The sequence below is a fragment of the Orcinus orca genome, chromosome 9, assembly GCF_937001465.1.
Source record: "Orcinus orca chromosome 9, mOrcOrc1.1, whole genome shotgun sequence".
In the NCBI taxonomy this organism is placed as follows: domain Eukaryota; kingdom Metazoa; phylum Chordata; class Mammalia; order Artiodactyla; family Delphinidae; genus Orcinus; species Orcinus orca.
In genome coordinates this window covers 78,638,110-78,658,741 of record NC_064567.1, presented here as the reverse complement: position 1 = coordinate 78,658,741, position 20,632 = coordinate 78,638,110, and positions in this window count along the sequence as shown.

The following is a 20,632-nucleotide window of genomic DNA, read 5'->3' as shown; positions in this document are numbered from 1 at the left end:
CTAATATGCTATAAGATAAGAGAACCTGTTCAACAATCAAAATTAAATAACAGATAAATTAATACAGGAACATTTTGAGTTATTCATCATTTTTTAAAAAGCCTTTATCTATTAAATATTGACATCCTTTAGAGAATTTTAAATGTTTTAAATGGTTTTGTTTTAACTCAATTCACCAGCAACTTATTTATATAAAAAGGTTCATACTCTTTCTTTCAGTCACTCACTAAATAAATACTGTCTGTTCCTTAAATTGGTGGGAGGGGGGAGGCGTACAGAATAAAAAATATTTTTCACCTTAAAAAAGCTTACGATCTAGAGTAGAAAAATGACATACTTAAATATCCATGAAAAAAGAACTCTTTTGAAAGATAAGGTAAATAAAAAAGTACTTTGTACAGTATTCAAAAAAAGGGAAAACTATACTGTACATTTCAAAATTCAAGTTTTAAAATAAATCATAAAGTGTTTCAAAATATGTAAAAAATGTAAGCAAGTAAAATTAGGTATTGTTAGTCCCATGTAAATGAGAAAATTAGATAAAAGCAAGGTAATTTTCTCAAGGCCACACAGTAATTCAGCTTGAAAATCCGGAACTATGTGAGTCTGGAATATAATTTCATTCTAGTATATGAGAACTTCCTACAAAACAGACCAAAGTTATTCAGTAGTCATAAGAGAACGAACTTTGAATGGAATAACAAATTATATATACTACTCTTAATCTTCTTAGCATTCTGATTTGTATCTTCTTCTTCCTTCTTATCCACACCTTTTTATTTTTTCTTTTTTAGTTAATGTGGAATTTTATCTCGTATTCCTCTCTTCCAAAATCAGCACATCTTTTTCTTAAGTACAGTCTCTTTTAATTGCCTTCTACTTTTTTAATGGACGCTTAAAATTTCTGTCATGAGCTTCCTAGTAAGGTATTTGTATATATTCAATCTAGAATTTGTTAAGAATCAAACTAATATGAAGCCATGCCTAGGAAACAGTCTATATTTGCAGAACTGTTTTCAGATTCAGGAGAGGAAAAAAATGCCATGTATCTTGGCATTCCCTAAGCAAATAAGCCATTAGATAATAGAATTAGCAGGACAGAAAAAGTACACTGACTGCCTACTCTTTAAAGTAATTATTTATATTAAATATTTTAAATAAATTTACAGGCAGATATTCTCCTTCAGGTTGCTTCTGTTTAAAAAAGAAAAAATAAAAAGGAGAAAATAAGGGATAAAGTAGCCCTGTCACTGAAATGGATACTGATAAAAAACAGGTCTCAGGCCTCCCACTTTGGGATGGCCAGATCGCATTTTCCAACAAACTGATATTTATCTACCCTAGTTTGTATTTGTATCACTCAAAGCCTAGAATCGTAAGTTCAATTCTGCAAATAGTTCTATTAGATGCAATACCTGGAAGTAAATTTCATCAGATTTTTGGTGAATTTACTACTCTTTTATAAATATTCATGAGTTGACAACCAGTCACTGTCTCATCTCAATCCAATGTGTACATTGTTAATTGCATTCAGTGATTTAAGACTCATCCATATGGACTGCTGATGCTTTTACAAATTAATTTTGAAAAACTGGCTTGATTGTCAAGTATACATTAAAGATGTTGATGGCAATGACATAGAAATCAAGTCTATATATGACTTTGGCCTTCATAAATTTGCGACAGATTTTAATTAGGACTCAGGAAATTTACTTTGTGAACCATGCCTCCTTTATTTGTGTCCTATGAGGCAATTGTAATGGGAAGATCAGAAGGTTCTTATTTGCTGGAAAAGAAAGCAAGTGTTTACTGTTTATGTACATGACGCACTAATGGAAAATATCGTCCAGGAAATTAGTATTGTGGAAGGCTAAAAATTAATCTAGCCAAAAATGAATATATATACATATGCATACAGATGTTGACATGCATGTATATATGCATACGTATGTATTAGAGAACTGGCAATACAAAAGCCATATTTTGAAGTCTTTATTGCCCTACCAACACTAAAGATATGAGATATAACCCCTATAAATACCTTAAAATCCATATTGACTTGATATTAACTTTAACAACACCTCAAGTCAGTGAATTTCCACCTTATGTGGTAAATGATTTGCATATATAAGTGAAGCTTCCATATAGCAATTATAATATAAATACTTTTCATAGAATTACTTTTCTTAATACTAAATATGAAAAAAACCTAGGGAAAAAAGCAGTTGTTCACATTAAATGGGAATAATCATCTAGTTAAATCCAAAGGGACTCAATAAAATTGGAAAATCGTTAGTTTTACTAAAATAAAAATTGAACTAAAATTGATAAGTGAATTTTATTCTACTCAAAAGACCCATAAGGGATAAAAAACACTTAATTTTTTTTCCTTACCAATCCCATACACTACTCATAGATGTTTAGTGTATGTTTTCACTCCTTTGTTCATTCCTTCTAATAGCAATACATATAATACAGTGGGAATGGTAAGCCTAATGCCGGTAAATTTTCTTCCTACTTCATACAATGAAATGAGTCTTGAGCAACAATCACAGTTAAAGAGGGTTTTTAAAAAAGTAATATGTATACATTCAGATTTCCTAACCATATTTTATTTTAAAGGTAATATTTCAGTCTCTCACATCTGAGGTCAAAATTAAGACAGCATAACACATTAAAAACTGACTCCTTCTTCTGTGTTTGGCACTTAAACTTTTGAATGGCTTCGAGTTGATAGTAACCGTATGTGGTCCAGGAAATGTAGAAGGGGCAGGCTAGCCAAAGGATCTTTCTGGATGGCAATCTGCCCACACACCATCTACCTCTGCTCTGTGGCTCCCAGGGAACATGGAAAACCCAGTCTAATTCCTAAGTATAACAAACTTTTTAAAAAAAGAAAAAAAAAGAAAGAAAGAAGAGCAAAATAGTAGCAATCCCGATCTTGACATTTTAAAGTGGTAATGTGGCTTCCCTAAACACTATTTTTTTTTTAATGTTGGAGCCCTCTCATATAACCAAATCATTCCACAGAATAGAAGACTATACAATTGAAAACAGAAAGTGCCCTTAATTTTTAGAAATTACCTTATAAATTATGTGCCAAAGAAATGTACTAGTAAATCTAAGTTTTCACCAAACTTATTAACATACAAACATGTGCCTATTTTCAAATCTCTTACCTCTTTCCAGGAAGAATTCTTAATTCCTGGGGTACATTTGTTCAGTCCAACTGTTTAAGTACCTGGACACAGTAAGTACCCTATAAAAATAAACAAGGTCATTCTTAGAATTCAATGTAAATAAAACAATTAGCTGTTAATTAATAGGTGCTTAAAAGTCAGTATAAATTTTTTTCAAACCACTTTAATTCCTTGCATTGGAAAATGTAAGAAGGGAAAGGTATTATGGGAGGCAGACACTGAATTTGACAACCTTTTCACTCTGGCTCCTTCAAACAAATGACAATTTGTAATCACTAATTGGATTTGAGGTACTTTGAAATAATTCACTATTTAGTCTCTGACTCTGCTAAAGAATAGCTGATTTATTTGAGAGTTAGCTGAAACTCTAACACGCTCTATTGATTTGTCCCTAATGCTATGATGTCATTAACATTTTTCACTGCTGATGATGAAAGGCTCAAAGTGACAACGCAACTAAGAAGTAATTTCATGGCACTGCTAGCAAGTAACAGGATTTCATTTTAACAAAAGCTTTTTCTTTTTTCCCAAATAAAGAAAATATAAATTTTAAATAACTGAATCTTTTTAAATATGAAATTTAAAATATGCTTTGAATAGTTTTATTTTACTAAAATAGATGCTTTGTAACATTAGTCTTTCACTATTTCATATTTGAATAAATAATAAAAACAATGTAGAAAACAAAATAAAGACAATTCATATCTGGGCCAAAAACCTAATATTTTCTCAAAAAAAAAAAAAGAATGTAATGGAGATTCATTAGCTAAGTATTAGCCTTATTAAACAATATTAATCTTATTTGTCAATAAAAACTACAGTAATACAGAAGTAGTGTTCTCACAGTTATTTCCAATCCTGTTTCTTTTACTGTACATTTTTGGGAAATGTAGACGATTTCTATAATAATATTTTTTCAGAAATGTAGAACACATTATCCCACATGCTTCTTTGGATCCCTTACTATGTGATAGTATTAGGGATAACTTAAGAGTTGATTTAAGCTAAGGATTTATGATAGGTATATAAATAAAAAACAGAAAATTTACTACCCTAAATATATATGCACACATTGAAACTCAAACATAAATACCATGTTCAATATTCCTTGCACACATACATTACAAGGTGGTGAAATTGTTTCACGGTGGACAATGAGATCTTTGCAGGAGAGGAGTCAAGTAACTGAGAGACTAGTGTTTTTGAAGAGTCATCTCTTTGAATGTTAAAATTACCGTACTGTATGGCAAGAAAGAAGTTGGAGAAAGTAACAGTAAGCTAAAGCTAAAATCTTAAAAGGAGAGGGGAAGTGACCAGAGGCTGGTGGAAGACTTCTACAAAGAGGAGTATCAGGTGATACCTACCAATGTCATGAGATCACAGCTAGGGAATTTAGGGAGGAAGCAGGAGACTGCGCTGGAAGTGACTGAGGAGCAACAGAACATTACCTTCCCTCCAATCCCAGCGATTTAAGTGATGTGACAGGAATATAGCACTCTCTGGAAAGCGGGCATGAGAAGCACTGTCATCAGGGAAGAACCAGGCTTCATTTAGAGAGAAGAAGAAAATACACATAAGCAGTTGAAAATAAAGAGGCCAGGTTGGTGAGTTCCAGAGAGCATGGTGAAAGAGCACCAGGAGACAGACAGAATTTGAGGATGAGAATTAGAGCCTTGAGAATCAGGAATGACTTGAAAGTTCTGGTTACTGACCTAACAGGAAAAAACAGGCATGATAAGTCAAATCCTCATTTTCCCAAGACAGACCACAGGGATGACGCTGGGCATGTCAGTGAGGGCAAAGGGATGGTTGTGAGGCTTTGTCAGGCATGTTCAGGGCTTTAGGGTGACCACTTGACCCTTGATAATAGTGCTGTGTGATACAGCAAATGATGCGTGAATTCCTGTTGATTTTGGATGGACACCTTTCGACTAACATAGGGGGAGTCCTTCTTCCATGACCTCCATCAGTAATGGCCTGTACGTGAGGAACGTATACCACGTGTGGGCTTCACTTTGACTTGTGCAGAAGAAATTCTAATGGCCAGTCTAGAGGTCAACTTACTTTGAGGGCATTGCCAGTGTCTTGAGCCCAGCTGATGGTGGCCATACCTACCATGTGGTTGAATATTCTGCATATGAACACTCAAAGGCATGCAGAGGGGTGGGTCAGAATATTTCAGCATTCTGATCTCCTGAATTTCACTACTGGAAGCCTCAAGAAAGGGAAGTTTTGTTCCAAATATAAGGTCTTCTGCTTTTTATGTCTTTGAATTTTCTCTTATCCTGATGTTACAAAAGTTTTAACTATTTCGTCAACAGCTTCATAAACTTTAACTGGACTGATTGTTCATAAACCATGTAGACATTTTTTATTAATTCAATAAATATTTATGGAGTATTTACTCTGTGCCAGACAATATTTTAGGCAGTAGTGACAAATAATTAAAGTGCCTGGCCTTAAGGCACTTAAATTTTATACAAACAATAAGCCAAATAACATACAAACTTGTAATACAATGTCAGGCAATGTTATGTGCCATAAAACAAAAGGGTAGAAGGTGGGTGGGTATTAATTTGCTTGGGATGGTCAGGGAAGTACTCTCTGAGTTGGTGACATTTTACCTTAGGTCTGAAGGAGGAAACCATGTGCATATCTCGGGAAAGAGTATTTACGACCAAAGGAGCAATAAATACAAAGGTCCTGAGGCCAGACTGTGCACTGATTGCTCCAGAAAAAGCAATAAAGTCAGTGACTAATGAGTGAGGGAGGAGTGACGTGAAGGAAATGGAGAGGCATAATATAATATGGTTATAACTGTAAATAAATTTGAACTGGTAAAAAAATGTACTATAAAAATTGGTAAAATCTAGGCCACAAACACAATTTTCTAGTTAATAACAATACAGTGGTCAAACCAAAATATTGTAAAATGAAACAAACAACCAAAAAAAAAAAAAGAAAAGAAAAAACCCAACTACAGATAAAGTAATTAAAATTGCTTACTTACACAATGGAGGTTTTATTACTTCATTTATCTCTATATCAAACTGACCACCATGGAACCATCATGTTGGTCAAAAAAAATTTACTCTAACACTTAAGATATTGTTTAAACTATGATTAAATACTTGTTTGACAGAATGAAAATGTGCCTCTTCTCTGATAAAATAGAGAAGCTTCTGGCACAGGTGAGGTTTTCCACATATCTTTGGGAAGATTATATGAGCCAAGTAAGCACCTGCCTATACAGGATATCTGATCCAACCTGACAGTTCTTTTTTTCATTCACACCATGTAATTTTTTTTTTTTTTTTTTTTTGCGGTACGCAGGCCTCTCACTTTTGTGGCCTCTCCCATTGCGGAGCACAGGCTCCAGACGCGCAGGCTCAGCGGCCATGGCTCACAGGCCTAGCCGCTCCGCGGCACGTGGGATCTTCCTGGACCGGGGCACGAACCCATGTCCCCTGCATTGGCAGGCAGACTCTCAACCACTGCGCCACCAGGGAAGCCCAGCCATGTAATTTTTCAATAAAATCTCTCTCAGAAGGGGTTCCATTTGTGTCAGGTAAACATTTCTAACCAGCATACTTTCAACTTGTTCTAAAATGATAGTAACAAGTAAAACTTAAATGGGCAACTCCTATTGCAAAGAGATTGTAACTCTTTATCTTATCTATTTCTTTTCTTTGATCCTGGTGTTCTCCTGGAAACTCTAAGGAAGTTGTGACATTGACAAATCTGATGTCTGCTAGTTCCTACCGGGATGTACTAAGAACAAATTAACGTTTTACTTTCTGCGGTTCTTGTTTTCATTAAGCAATGATTTACTAGGAGTCAGCTGAATTAAAACTTGCATTGGTCATTTTCTTTAAAAATAACATAGCAAATTTATTGCAAAGACTTAAAACTTTCTTTATATTTCTAGAAAAGTTCTTTCCAAATTTAATCTCTCTCTTTCCATTTTTCTCCTTTCCTTCTTCCATCTCTCCTTCTCTTTTCAAAAGTGGCTGAAAAGATGAGGTAATTTGAGAAATGGATATGAAAACATTTAAAACTAATCAATTGAAATTTAATTTCATTTCTGATGCAGAATTCAAAGTGATTTTGATTAGAATTAGTAGATATATTTCAAATAACTTAAAGATATGTGTTGTCTGTTCTGAATGTTTAAATTGTTCTAAACTGTAAATTTAAGTAACTTCAAAGATTATTATGTTTAATTATATAAATTCCATGTTTTACTTATTTATTAATACATTAAAATACTTATTAAATATATCCAAGGACTACCCTGGTGGCGCAGTGGTTGAGAATCTACCTGCCAATGCAGAGGACACGGGTTCGAGCCCTGGTCCGGGAAGATCCCACATGTCGCGGAGCAACTAAGCCTGTGCACCACAACTACTGAGCCCCTGTGCTACAACTACTGAAGCCTGTGCACCTAGAGCCTGTGCTCCACAACAAGAGAAGCCACCGCAATGAGAAAACGTGCACCGCAACGAAGAGTAGCCCCTGCTCACTGAAACCAGAGAAAGCCCACGTGCAGCAACAAAGACCCAACACAGCCAAAAATAAATAAATAAAATTTATTTTAAAAAAAATTGTATCTAATATGTCAGGCCATGTTTTAGGTGTAAAATTAAATTAGGCATGCAGCTAAAATATAACCTCTGGGGAAGAAGGACTTGCTTTTTATTTGTCACTATATCCCCAGTGAATAGAACAATGTCTGGTAGAGAGTAGCATTCAAATAGGGATGAACTTATTTGCAAAGCAGAAATAGAGACACAGATGTAGAGAACAAACTTATGGATACCAAGCGCGGGAGGGGGAGTAGGGATGAATTGGGAGGTTGGGATTGACATATACACACTACTACGCATAAAACAGATAACTAATGAGAACCTACTGTACAGCAAAGGGAACTCTACTCAATGCTCTGTGGCGACCTAAATGGGAAGGAAATCTAAAAAAGAGGGGATATATGTATACGTATAAGTGATTGACTTTGATGTACAACAGAAACTAACACAACATTGTAAAGCAACTATACTCCAATAAAAATTAATTTAAAAAACCAACAAATATATACAATGAATATGTATTTTAAGTGAATGTATATATTTGAATGAATGTATATATTTGAGTCAATGAAAGAATATACGTTCCTGTCTCCTGTCTTTTATTTTACTGAGAGACAACTAAGTTAATGATGAAGTTCAATATGATGAATATAATGATGGTCATATGTACTGAATGCTTAGGAAACACAGAGATAAAAATCTGAGTCAGACTATAGGGGTGTTCAGGGCTCCAAGTCTCTGAACAGACGATTAAAGACATACAGGCAAGATTTAGAGTATACATATCTGGGGCTGATATATCATTAGGAAATACAGGAAATTGCTCAGGGAAGACACATACATCTTTCAAGGTCCCAGATTATGTAAGTTGTGAAAAACTGAATGACTTCTAAAATATGAAAAAAGATGCAAATTATAAATTAAGAAATATTCAAATAAATTCCTGTTAAATGTAAACTCTCAGCCTTATTAATTATTAAACTGAAAGCTTTTTTATATTTAAGATTCTTTTACTCTGCAAGTATCCCTAAATATGCATAAAAATTGTTAGAAAATAATCACAGAAAATGATAATGAAATGAAAGGGCACATTTATAAAGACTTTTCAAATTTTTAAAACAAAAACAAATGTTAAATGATGAACAAAAGTAGAATTAATATATTTGAAGTAATACGAAGTGAGGCAACTGAAACAAAAAAATGACATGTGGTGCTTCACACGACCTAAAACAGGTCATATTATCCAGTCTTTCACTGGCTGAAGATAAATATAATTTCATCAAAATATTTGCATGGCATCTATCCTTTCAGTAAACAAATTCTAAATCCCAAAGTGTCATTGACTATCTCATGTTTAGAATAGAGACCTGAAGCTAAAAACTTTATTATTTTTATTTTTCAGTGAGATTACAAAGTAACAGAAAATTAGCATATTTGCCCTTAGTTTAATACCCTTCAGAATAATTGCTACCTTAAATAAACTGCTTAGTGTCTTTTCAGGTGACTTTAAATCAGCCTGGACAAATTACTTGGGACAGTTTTAGGTCATTAAAAGGTCATGAAGAGAGCCCCAGTGGTAACAGATAATTCCTAAAAGCTTTTAAAAAATTACACTGAAAACAATTTTCTCCCAATAAAATAAATTCTATGAACTATTATAAAACTGATCACCTACAGCTTAAATACTTGAGTTTACTCATATTAATAATTCTAGTAAACTTGTATTCACATATATCTCCTAATATATATATATTATTTACATTAATATGCACTGTATAAAATTATATATAACACATTCACAACACATATGCACATGCAAGCACATGTGTGTTTACTCACATACACACCCATACACAAACTCTCCCTGGAGAATCTTTAGCTCGTTTGTACATACTTTGCAATGTTTTAATTAAACTTTAAACTTAAATCATCTAATGGCTTAGTACCACCACAATTTCCGTACTCCCTATTTCCATCTGAATATATGTGATCACCTATATTCTAAATATATATAATCCCTTCTTCTGAATATATATGATTCCTTACAAGACTGTGAATCTTTCTATTACTTCTTAATCATAGTTACAAACATGACTGGTACATGTTTTTGAAGCTTTCTGATGTTTGCAACACCTCCTATTGTAAAGTTGTTTGCAAAGTAGATTTATTATTTTTCTCTTTGAAACATTGTGAATAAGATATCAGACTTCTTTAACCACACTGGCCACTTGCCTCTAATTAAGTCATGCACTGTTATTTATCATTTTTTCAGAGTATCAGCTCTGATACACTTAAATGCTTATTTTCTTTGAAGTTCTATTGCCATACAAATCAAAAGAATCCAATTTTGAGAGCAAAACAGTAGAAATTAGGAGGAGAATGAAACTGTAAGTCTATAAATCTTTTCACTTATTTAAAAACAAAAATGTTGATTCATAGTTATTCTGGAATAAATCAAATTAATTACTATTGTCCTCTTCTGTGGTCTCAAATATTTTAACAATAGGTTTCATCCTGTAAATTACCTGTTAAGAAACTTTTTTTCTTTCCTCTTAGCTTGAATGCTACCATATTCAGTTTTACACTTAAAGTAATAGAAAAAATCATGCTTGTTGAGTGAGTTTGTGATAGAAAGGTCTAGAAGTGTATGCTGTGTCTCCAGATGTGTGCTTATGATGAGTGAAGAGAGAGAATCATTTTTGTAACTATGACACCCAAATTTTCTACCCTTTTCAAGTTCATTCTAGACCTGGCCCTTGTCCTAAAACATTTTGATAGTCTTAAACCCCCCTTAAAATTTACTCAGTGAATACATCTAGTTTTTTAATTAAAGAGGTAAAATTTTAATTAAGACAAAGATTGTTATAAATCTATGATCTTATTCCTTGGAAACATTAGGGAAATAAAAATTATAGACAAACATTTAGGTATCTTATATACTGCATATTACAAAGCACTCCATTTTTTCACCAATGAGTATCTAACCTTCCATTAGTGAAGCTAATGTATTATATTATATAATATTGCATAAGTGAATTATATCTATATCATGCTAATCTTACTAACAAATCAAACATGTATAAGCAGCCATCAGCGTTATTAGCTCCATTAGGGAAAAAAACAGAATTATCTAAAAATGTCAAGCAACTAACATATTAGTATACTGAGTAACATAACTTTCAGATAAATGTTTAAGATTGCATTATGGTCAAAATATTTACATCCCCTCTCCACTGTGTCCCTACGAATGAGGAAGATTATACTTCCTACTCCTTTGATGTCAGTCTTGATGATGTAACTTGCTTTGGCAAATAGAATGTGCGTGATAGTGCCAGGGCCTATTTCTGAGCAGAAGTTGCAGGACCACGGCATGGTTCTGCCATCACTCTTTTTCCTGGGATATAAGCTAATTCTTAAGTCTGGGTACAAAATAATAGAGCAGAGCTGAAACTGTCACACAAAATATATATAATGTGAATGGTATTTTAAAAAGCTTTATTCTTACTGAGATCAAGCCATAGTTGGTGAGAAAATTTTATTGGAGGTTGGAAAGATGGTGACCCACATAATGCTACAGAGCAATATTTGGCAAAACTGTAAACGGCAATAACTTGGGGAGCATATAATGTTTTAAATTAGCTGTGGCTTCAAGTTGCTGTCGTTATTTAATTGGTACTGGCCAGTTTGTAAGGAGAATCAAAAAACAAAATAGAGGGAATCTAGAAATTTCAGGCCTTACAGCACTGAAAGATGAAACTGCTTCTTTTCATTACTTAGTAAAAGAAAAACTGTGAAAAGCTTTAAGTCACAAAAGATAATTTCAACACAGCCTCTTAGCAAAGAACAAATCCAGACTGTAACTTTCACTCCCATCCTTAAAATCTCTGCTGATTAAAAAGAAAGAAAAGAAACAAACAAAAACCCTCTGATTAAAGTAGCAGCCAGTAAATACTTTCCTTTGGATACAATGGCTCAGAGAAAATAGAATAAAGGATACAAGTCTTCTAGAAGCTCAGTAAGTTCAAGGTACCAGAGTTTAGATGGGTATCATGGGTGTAGCTATTGGTACATGATTGTGGATAAAATAAAATACTATTAGTAAAAAGCCTACTATGTTTTGAGAAAGTTGTACTGCCAAATGAACCATCAGCCCAGAATAAAAGAGACTGTGAGTGTTCAAGATTTAAGATAAACTTCAGGCCTACCAAATTTCTATTGGCAGTAAAATCAGGCTAAGATATTACTTAGCCTGATAGCAGGGGGGATAGGGGGAATATTCCACAATGCCCTCTTCAGATAATGCCAAGAAGGGAGTGTAATAGAGAAGATCTGCCAGAGGGCAGAGCTAAGAGCTATGGAGATAATAGGGTGCACGACTGCAGGCAGGCATCAAACCTGGGGACCGTCAGGGAACATCTGCCATAACCAGGAAAGGGGCATTTCCACTATTGTTTCAGATTTGCTATAATCTACATGGTGACTGCTTTGTGTTTCACTTCTTCCCCTTTCTGTTTAAAAGCGTCCACCGCAGTATATTAGAACTGTGTATTTGTGTGGTGCCGGACGAAGGGGGAGGCATAGAGTATATAAATTATCCTTTTTAGTTCCTAGTTCTCCAGATTAAGATCCTCATCTGGGCTATCATGAGGTTCTAGACTTTTGAGTCTGACACTGTGATTAGATGGGGTTTTTTGTGCATGTAGGAGAGGAACATGAACATACGTGACCAGACTTTGGTAGGTTGTATTATTGTCAAGATATGTGCTGCTGCTCTCAGCTGGGCCAGTCCCTGCAAGAGCATTAGACTTCTAGCACCATCGACTTTACGTGTGGTCATATGACTTGCTTTGTACAATGACGTGTGACTGCAAGTAACATGTGCAGAAGCTTTAAAAGCCAGCTCCTGGTTCTGCCGTTGTCCTTGTCCTTCTGCTATGAGATGAGTATGCCTCAGATAGGGCCTGCCTCTTTATTTTAGAATAATGAAGCAGAACCTAAACTGTCCCATGATGGGCATATAACATGTGTAATATATAAACTTTGTTATCATAAAGCCACCTGGACGTTGAGATCATTTGTTACCATAGTACAACTCAGTGTAGCCTCACTGACTGAATAATACAATAGAAAGTGCCCAGAAGCAAAAGGTGTAGAGAAAACACCATGCCGGAGACAATAGTCACTTTTGCTCAGCCAAGCAATGTCTGCTTCAGAAAGAATTCATTTTATGCCCTGTCTGCCTTAGTACAGCAGGAATTCTAGGGGACTGGCTGACGAGACTTGGTCAGAGAGCCATTATTCTGAGTAAAAGCCGATTTTCCCTGAGTATAAAAAGAAGAAAAGAATGTTGTAACAGTAATGGAGAAAGTGGTTTGATTTGTTTTAATCTCATAATAAATCCTTCACAGTGCTGTAGAATTATGAAGAATAGGTAAATAATAAACTAACTGAAAATAATGTTATCTGGAGAAGTTTTTGTTTGTTGTGAATAATTTTCTACTAACTGTTCTAGCTGGTGGGATTGGATGGGTAAGTCATTCATTTCCAAATAGGGAGTCAACCTTACCAGAATAAAACTGCAGAAGACTCCAAAGCATCGTATCAAGCTGATATTTTAAGATATATCACTTTAATCAGTAAATTTGTCAGCTCAGTGAACAGGTAAGATATGCAAATGTAATCTGTTAGGCTGGAAAGAGTATGAACTATTCTCCTCAGGAGATAAAAAAATATCTCCTAGATATTTTTATATCTAGGAGATATAAAAATATCTCCTAGATATTTTTAACTTTTGAAGAACTTGGTATGTTAATGATACCACACTGAAGACAACAGCCCTGGGGAAGAAAGACCCCAAGAAATGAAAGCCTAGACACTTTCTACTCTCCTTGGATGATCGGCATAATAATAATAGATACAATTGTGACCTCTGTTTTTAAAATACCAGCTATGGTTATTGTCATCAAATTAAAGAATAGAAACAAATAATGAGAAATCATCTAAATTGCCTTTGTTAAAACTAGTCTGGTCATAGTTTATCTCCTTCTTAAACAGTTACGTAAGCAATCTTTGGTGACTGAAGTTTTTCTTATATTTCATCCTTAACATGAACCAATAACACATAAAAACAACCAGACAACACTGAAAATAATAAGCAGCTATATATTCTTGTCATAAATAAGTAAATTTAGCAAATGTTTTGGGTTTATGGTTACGAACTCCTTCAAAAATTTCATATAAAAACTCCCTTTAATTACATTCAAATAGCTTACTCTGATACCTATATCTTATGATATTAAGACATTCTGCTAGTGATTTTTGAATATAAATCCACCCCCAAATCTGATTATTCATGTCTAAATATATTCACTGGTTAAAACTGTAGGGACTACTCCATCTTAGTTATTTTTGTATTACTAAGTTTTTTTCTTTTTCTTTTTATAATTTTGGGTCCTTTTCCTTTAACTATATTTTTCCTTTTGTTATTTATTTTAAAAAGTTCTCCCGGTTTTCATACTAACATTTTTCTAACCATCTTCTTATATATTTTTTCAGTTCCATTTGAAAGAAATTAACTGAGTTAAAATTGTTCGAATTAAAAGGACCACTGCCTTAAGTTCTATGTACCATTTTAAACTTTCAGTATCACTGTAACCAAATTAAAACCAAACTTACCACTGATATAAAGAAGTTTTAGCAGGCAAATCAGTTAATAATTTCAAATAATAATAATTTAAATCAAACTTGGAAAAAAGATTTATGTAGCAACATAAAGAATGTAGGTACACACACCAAAAATCCACTAATTTACATACAAAAAAACTCCTTTGTTTTTGCATCACACAGAGTACATTACTACTGTACTATCTCAGTCCTTAATAAGATAAAAGAGGTATTCTAAGTCTATATGTTAAAAGTATACTTGAAAACATTGAAAGACAGAGAGAAAATGAGTTACCATTTCAGAGCTCCCGTGAGTCTTCTTTTCCTATTGTTTGCTGACGATTTTTGATCAAGCAGATTTTTCGTTTTCAAGAATCACATTCTTTTACTTTCTTTTAAAATTATAATCCAGTAGCAGAAAAATGTCACCAGTGGTCAAATAAAATAAGGGACAGGGAGAGGCGTGCGGTGCCCACAATCAAGCTGATTAAACTCTGCAGGATCTGCAGTTTGTCAAAAACCATTTTGCTGCCTCACATTTTCTAAAAATGGAAAAGGTGAAGCTTTCGCAAGTAATGGGCTCCAAATAAACCAGTACGCCCAGCACAAAGCTCGTGATACCAGCAAAAAAATTTTTTTTCACACATTAGCAAGTTCTACTATCAGCAGGCACCCATCATCCTAATAGGACACTTCTCCATATTAATGTGAGAGTCAGCTTTTGGACCCTAAAAACTCTTTCCATCCCTCGGGCTGCATTTGTCCCAAAGAAGCATTAGTCACATGTAGCCTTGAGGGACTTTTATACAAAACTTGTGGAAGTAATGTATAGATTCTTTGGAAGGGAAAAAGACAAAACAAAACTGGGTCACTGATGGTGATTGTTAAAACAGTAAACCTAAGAATGCACTATTACTTCTTTCTCCTCATTTAATTTCCTACTTTTACCCTTATTTTCTAGAGCTAAGAGTGCTGTGTATAGAAAATTAAATATGGGCTACATGATAGTTATCCATGATATTATGTATTCACTGACAGCATACTCTATCACAATTCATTTATTTTTGCTTCTCACCCGATCTAGGTGTTAAAGGTAATAGACTAATACATTTTCTTTTTTTTTTGGGCATAGAGCTTTTTTGTCCTCTTTTATTTTTAACTTATATTTTAACAAAGTTTGTCTTTACCTAAAAATCACTATTTCTTCAGTTTAAAAATGCAAAAAAAACCAAATATAATTTTACTATTCTATAGGTATTATTTTTCTTGGCATATGATCTTCCTATTCTAAAATTTGCAGTACATTTCACATTCACTATACTTGACTACTCCTTGTCTCAACATATTTCATCAGTTATTATGGTCGTGGAGTTGCCAATAAATTATTTAACTGAAATATCTGTACTCTGGCGGACAGCATTTCTTGGGACAAATTCCATGAAAATGCAACTACTTCAGCAAGTCCTGAAACTGTACAATTGTATTAAAAATGCCTGGTTTCCAAAAGAGCTTTGAAACAAATATCATTTGAAAAGATATATTTGTTTCTTAAAAATCAATTGATCTAGAGATATTCACTACATTTTTATACAGTAAAAGATGCAAAGCATGAATGGTGAAATAAGCAAAACAAGTTGTTCGTCACATGACTTTTAGGTCGTATCTGAGCCTTCTTTTCCTGTTCATTAAAATAAACAGGTGATAACTAATACTTGAGCATTTAGTATGAAACTGATATGTTTTTGAACACTGGTAGCATTAAAAAAATATGGATTTTTTATATTTAGTCCCATTCTTTCTTTAGCTATTAAATATTAATACTAAATTGATAATCATCAATTGTTAAAAAAAATGACTTATCACAATTTTGAAACAGTTTAAATAAGGAAATTGTCCACAGATCTGTCTTTAGCATTTATTGTGTGAATAGATGATTTCTTTATTTTTGTATCCATTAAGATATGTAAAATAGAACAAATTGGTCAGTTGGCATAAAACGATTTCTCTGTACCATTGCATTGCTCAATAACATCTTTTATATAGCCACCTTTACCACACCTGTATGTGAATTATGTGATAGGATACAATACCACGAGACTTGCTTGAAATCTATCCACTTAGAAATCACTATACGTTTAGGTATGGTCTTGGGAATGCATTGCTTTAAATATATTTATGTAAATGAGTATCACAGACGTTACATACTCACCGGATAATGCAAGAGGATGAATAAAATATTAACCCTAATTTCAAGGGATTTCAAGTCTCCTTATCTACCACACAGAGGCTGATTAGTATAGTAATTTATCATGCATCAGCCAGAGGTCAGGAGAACAATAGCTACTATTACTGGCCATTTAGTATAATCCAAACACTGTTCAAAGCACTTTATACCAATTAGATATTTTAATTCAGTCAACATTTCAGTCAGGTATTTTAAATTCACTTTACAGGTTAAAAAAAAAGGAGAGAGGGCTTCCCTGGTGGCGCAGTGGTTGAGAGTCCGCCTGCCGATGCAGGGGACGCGGGTTCGTGCCCCGGTCTGGGAGGATCCCACATGCCGCGGAGCGGCTGGGCCCGTGAGCCATGGCCGCTGAGCCTGCACCTCCGGAGCCTGTGCTCCGCAACACGAGAGGCCACAGCAGTGAGAGACCCGCGTACCGCAAATAAATAAATAAATAAATTAATTAATTAATTAAAAAATGAGAGAGACAAAGCTCAATGACTATGGATAATCAGTGACAGAACTGAGATTATACAACCTGATGGCAAAGACAGTTCTTAGGCTCTGTGGCTTTTAGCATCTATATTTTGGCCAGGGGCGTTTAATGGGAAAAGGGAAGCTGGAAGGGTAAATAGAACACAGAGTGCTCAGCTCATGTGATGTTAGGCCCTGACGAAGTGCTTGGCAATTTTTGTAAAAAATACACATCTAATAGGTTTTTTTGAGGAGAAGTAAGTAGAGGCACAATGAGCTGGAAGGGGACAGCAAGTAAAGAAGCAGATGGTGTCAAAGACATACTTCACTGACATAACCATTTCCTAAACCTCATGAAAATAGATTACTAAGAACCCCAAAGCCTCTTAACCAGGGGCTCCTAGACCACCAAGAATCTGTTGTAAAATTCAGGTGATCAATGAACTTGAATTGGAAAAAAAATATTTTTACTAACTTTTAACTGAAATTTAGCATTTCCTTCATTTATGAAGGTAGGTAACAAAGCATAGTGGTTTATTAGTAATACCTATAATGGTACCACCAAAAGGGATCAGATATTTTCATATCACATTACATGTCTTTCAGAAATCTTAGAATGTCATTTACAGTCATCACCCCTTTCAAATTGTGGTATTATTCCACAATTCCACTATATCCTCTTGTTTAATGCTTTAATTTAAAATGGCATATATTACTAAATCAAAAATTTGTTCTTTTCAAAATTCTTATAATTTTTTCAATATAATTGTTTTTCTTTGTAATACTATAGACTTTATTTGCTGCATTTAAAGACATCATTTCTTGAAGCCGTTCACGGACTCCAACAGGCTGCCAAAAATGTGAAAAATGGTTATGGTTTTCTCAGGGTATATGCCCAGTAGTGGGATTGCTGGGCCCTATGGTAGTTCTATTTGTAGTTTTTTTAAGGAACCTCCATACTGTTCTTCATAGTGGCTGTATCAACTTACATACCCACCAAGAGTGCACGAGGGTTCCCTTTACTCCACACCCTCTCCAGCATTCATTGTTTGTAGATATTTTGAGGATGGCCCTTCTGACTGGTGTGAGGTGCTACCTCATTGTAGTTTTGATTTGCATTTCTCTAATGATTAGTGATGCTGAGCATCCTACCATGTGTTTGTTGGTAAACCATAATTCAAAAAGAGTCATGTACCACAATGTTCACTGCAGCTCTATTTACAATAGTCAGGACGTGGAAGCAACCTAAGTGTCCATCAACAGATGAATGGATAAAGAAGATGTGGCACATATATACAATGGAATGTTAGCCATAAAAAAAAACGAAATTGAGTTATTTGTAGTGAGGTGGATGGACCTAGAGTCTGTCATACAGGGTGAAGTAAGTCAGAAAGAGAAAAACAAATACCGTATGCTAACACACATATATGGAACAACAACAACAAAAAGTTCTGAAGAACCTAGGGTCAAGACGGGAATAAAGACACAGACCTACTAGGGAATGGACTTGAGGATACGGGGAGGGGGAAGGGTAAGCTGTGACAAAGTGAGAGAGTGGCATGGACATATATACACTACCAAACGTAAAATAGATAGCTAGTGGGAAGCAGCCGCATAGCACAGGGAGATCAGCTAGGTGGTTGGTGACCACCTAGAGGGGTGGGATAGGGAGGGTGGGAGGGAGGGAGACATAAGAGATATGGGGACATATGTATGTATATAGTTGATTGACTTTGCTGTAAAGCAGAATCTAACACACCATTGTAAAGCAATTATATTCCAATAAAGAGGTTAAAAAAAAGTATTAGTATTTGGGGGTTGGTGATTGTGGGAGACTTTCATTTTTCTATTGCATATTTGCATAATATTGAATTGTTTACCGTGAGTATGTACAGGTATTACTTTTGTAATTAGAAAACAAGAGAAAAAGAGGGGTGGGAGGGGATATTACCGCCAGATTCTGAAGAAAAGGCCAGTAAAAGGGAATTATAAAATATTAAAAAAAAAAAGATGTGAAAAATAGTAAATCTCTCTAGTAGGTGAAACAAAATCAAGTTCCCAGTTGTCAGCAAAGACCTCAATTGAACCACTTCTCTGTTACTGTGTCGGACATCATTCCCACCTCGATTCTCTTTCTTCTTTCCGGGGACCAAGTTATTATTATGATTATAGAATCACTGATACCCCAACCCCATATCAAGACTACTTGGTAATGGCTGTTATACCTTTAGTCCTAAGAATAATTAACAGGTGACATACATTTAAATTCTCCTGCTGCTATCAGAAAATGATATGTTGTCTCTGAGACTTATGATGTATTACTGTTTTTGTCTGCTATTTATAGAGTTTATACTTTGTATACAGTAAAAATGTTATACTCCTTCTGGTACACTAAAAAAGTTGCTAAGTTTTAGCAGGAATTCCTCCCAAGCAGGATTGCTAAAAGTATATTAAACCAATCAAAGAAGTTGTTTCTTATTGCTAGCAAAATTATAAAATTCATATTGCTAGCATCAGCTACTTATTAAATGCATGTACTTGGATATATGGAATTATTTATAACAGGTTAAAAGGAAATATGCTCCACTTGCAGAAATAATCAGTTAAGGGATTTTTATTAAGTCATTTGCTTCATAAAAGGCAAACCTATTACACATTAGAAGTAAATTAGATATTTTTCTGTATGTAAGTTATTGTATTAACTATATTTTTAAAAGAATTTTCTGTGATCTATGATTTTTTTTTTTTTTTTTTCTGCACTATGCGGGCCTCTCACTGTTGTGGCCTCTCCCATTGCGGAGCAGAGGCTCCGGACGCGCAGGCCCAGCTGCTCCGCGGCATGTGGGATCTTCCCGGACCGGGGCACGAACCTGTATCCCCTGCATCGGCAGGCGGACTCTCAACCACTGCGCCACCAGGGAGGCCCAGAGCTAGGATGTTTTGACAACTCTTGGGAGCCTTACAGACGCAAAGAGAGACTGACCCTCCCAGGACAAGCTAATTCCTGGGAATGGTGGACAGCTTGCCTGGAGCACACCTTTCATGTGCAGATCTGCAGATCCAAAGCCATATTCCCACCTACCTTCTTATTTAACTCTGATACATCAAGCCAGTATTTCCCTGCTCTAAATGAACCCAGAGCCAGCCAGGTACCAGACAACTAGAAACTATCCCTAAAGCCCAAAGCCTTCCAGAATTATTCGAACTAACCAATCCTAAATGGCTTACTCTGTCCAACACTGCCTTTTCTGCAGAGACCCCAGTAAAGTCTCCTCCCTCACTCCTGCTTCTACCTCCTGACCAAAACATGGCATTCTTCCTCAGGCCCTGTGTGGCGTGGCATGCCTCTCGTTCTCGGAAAACTGTGAGTAACATTAAACTTCTCTTTCAGTGGCATTTGATCTCTCCTTGTTTTTACTCAGTCACTTTTATAAATTAAGACCTGAGCACAGAGCAGTTATATGTCACAGTAAAAAGGTAAACTA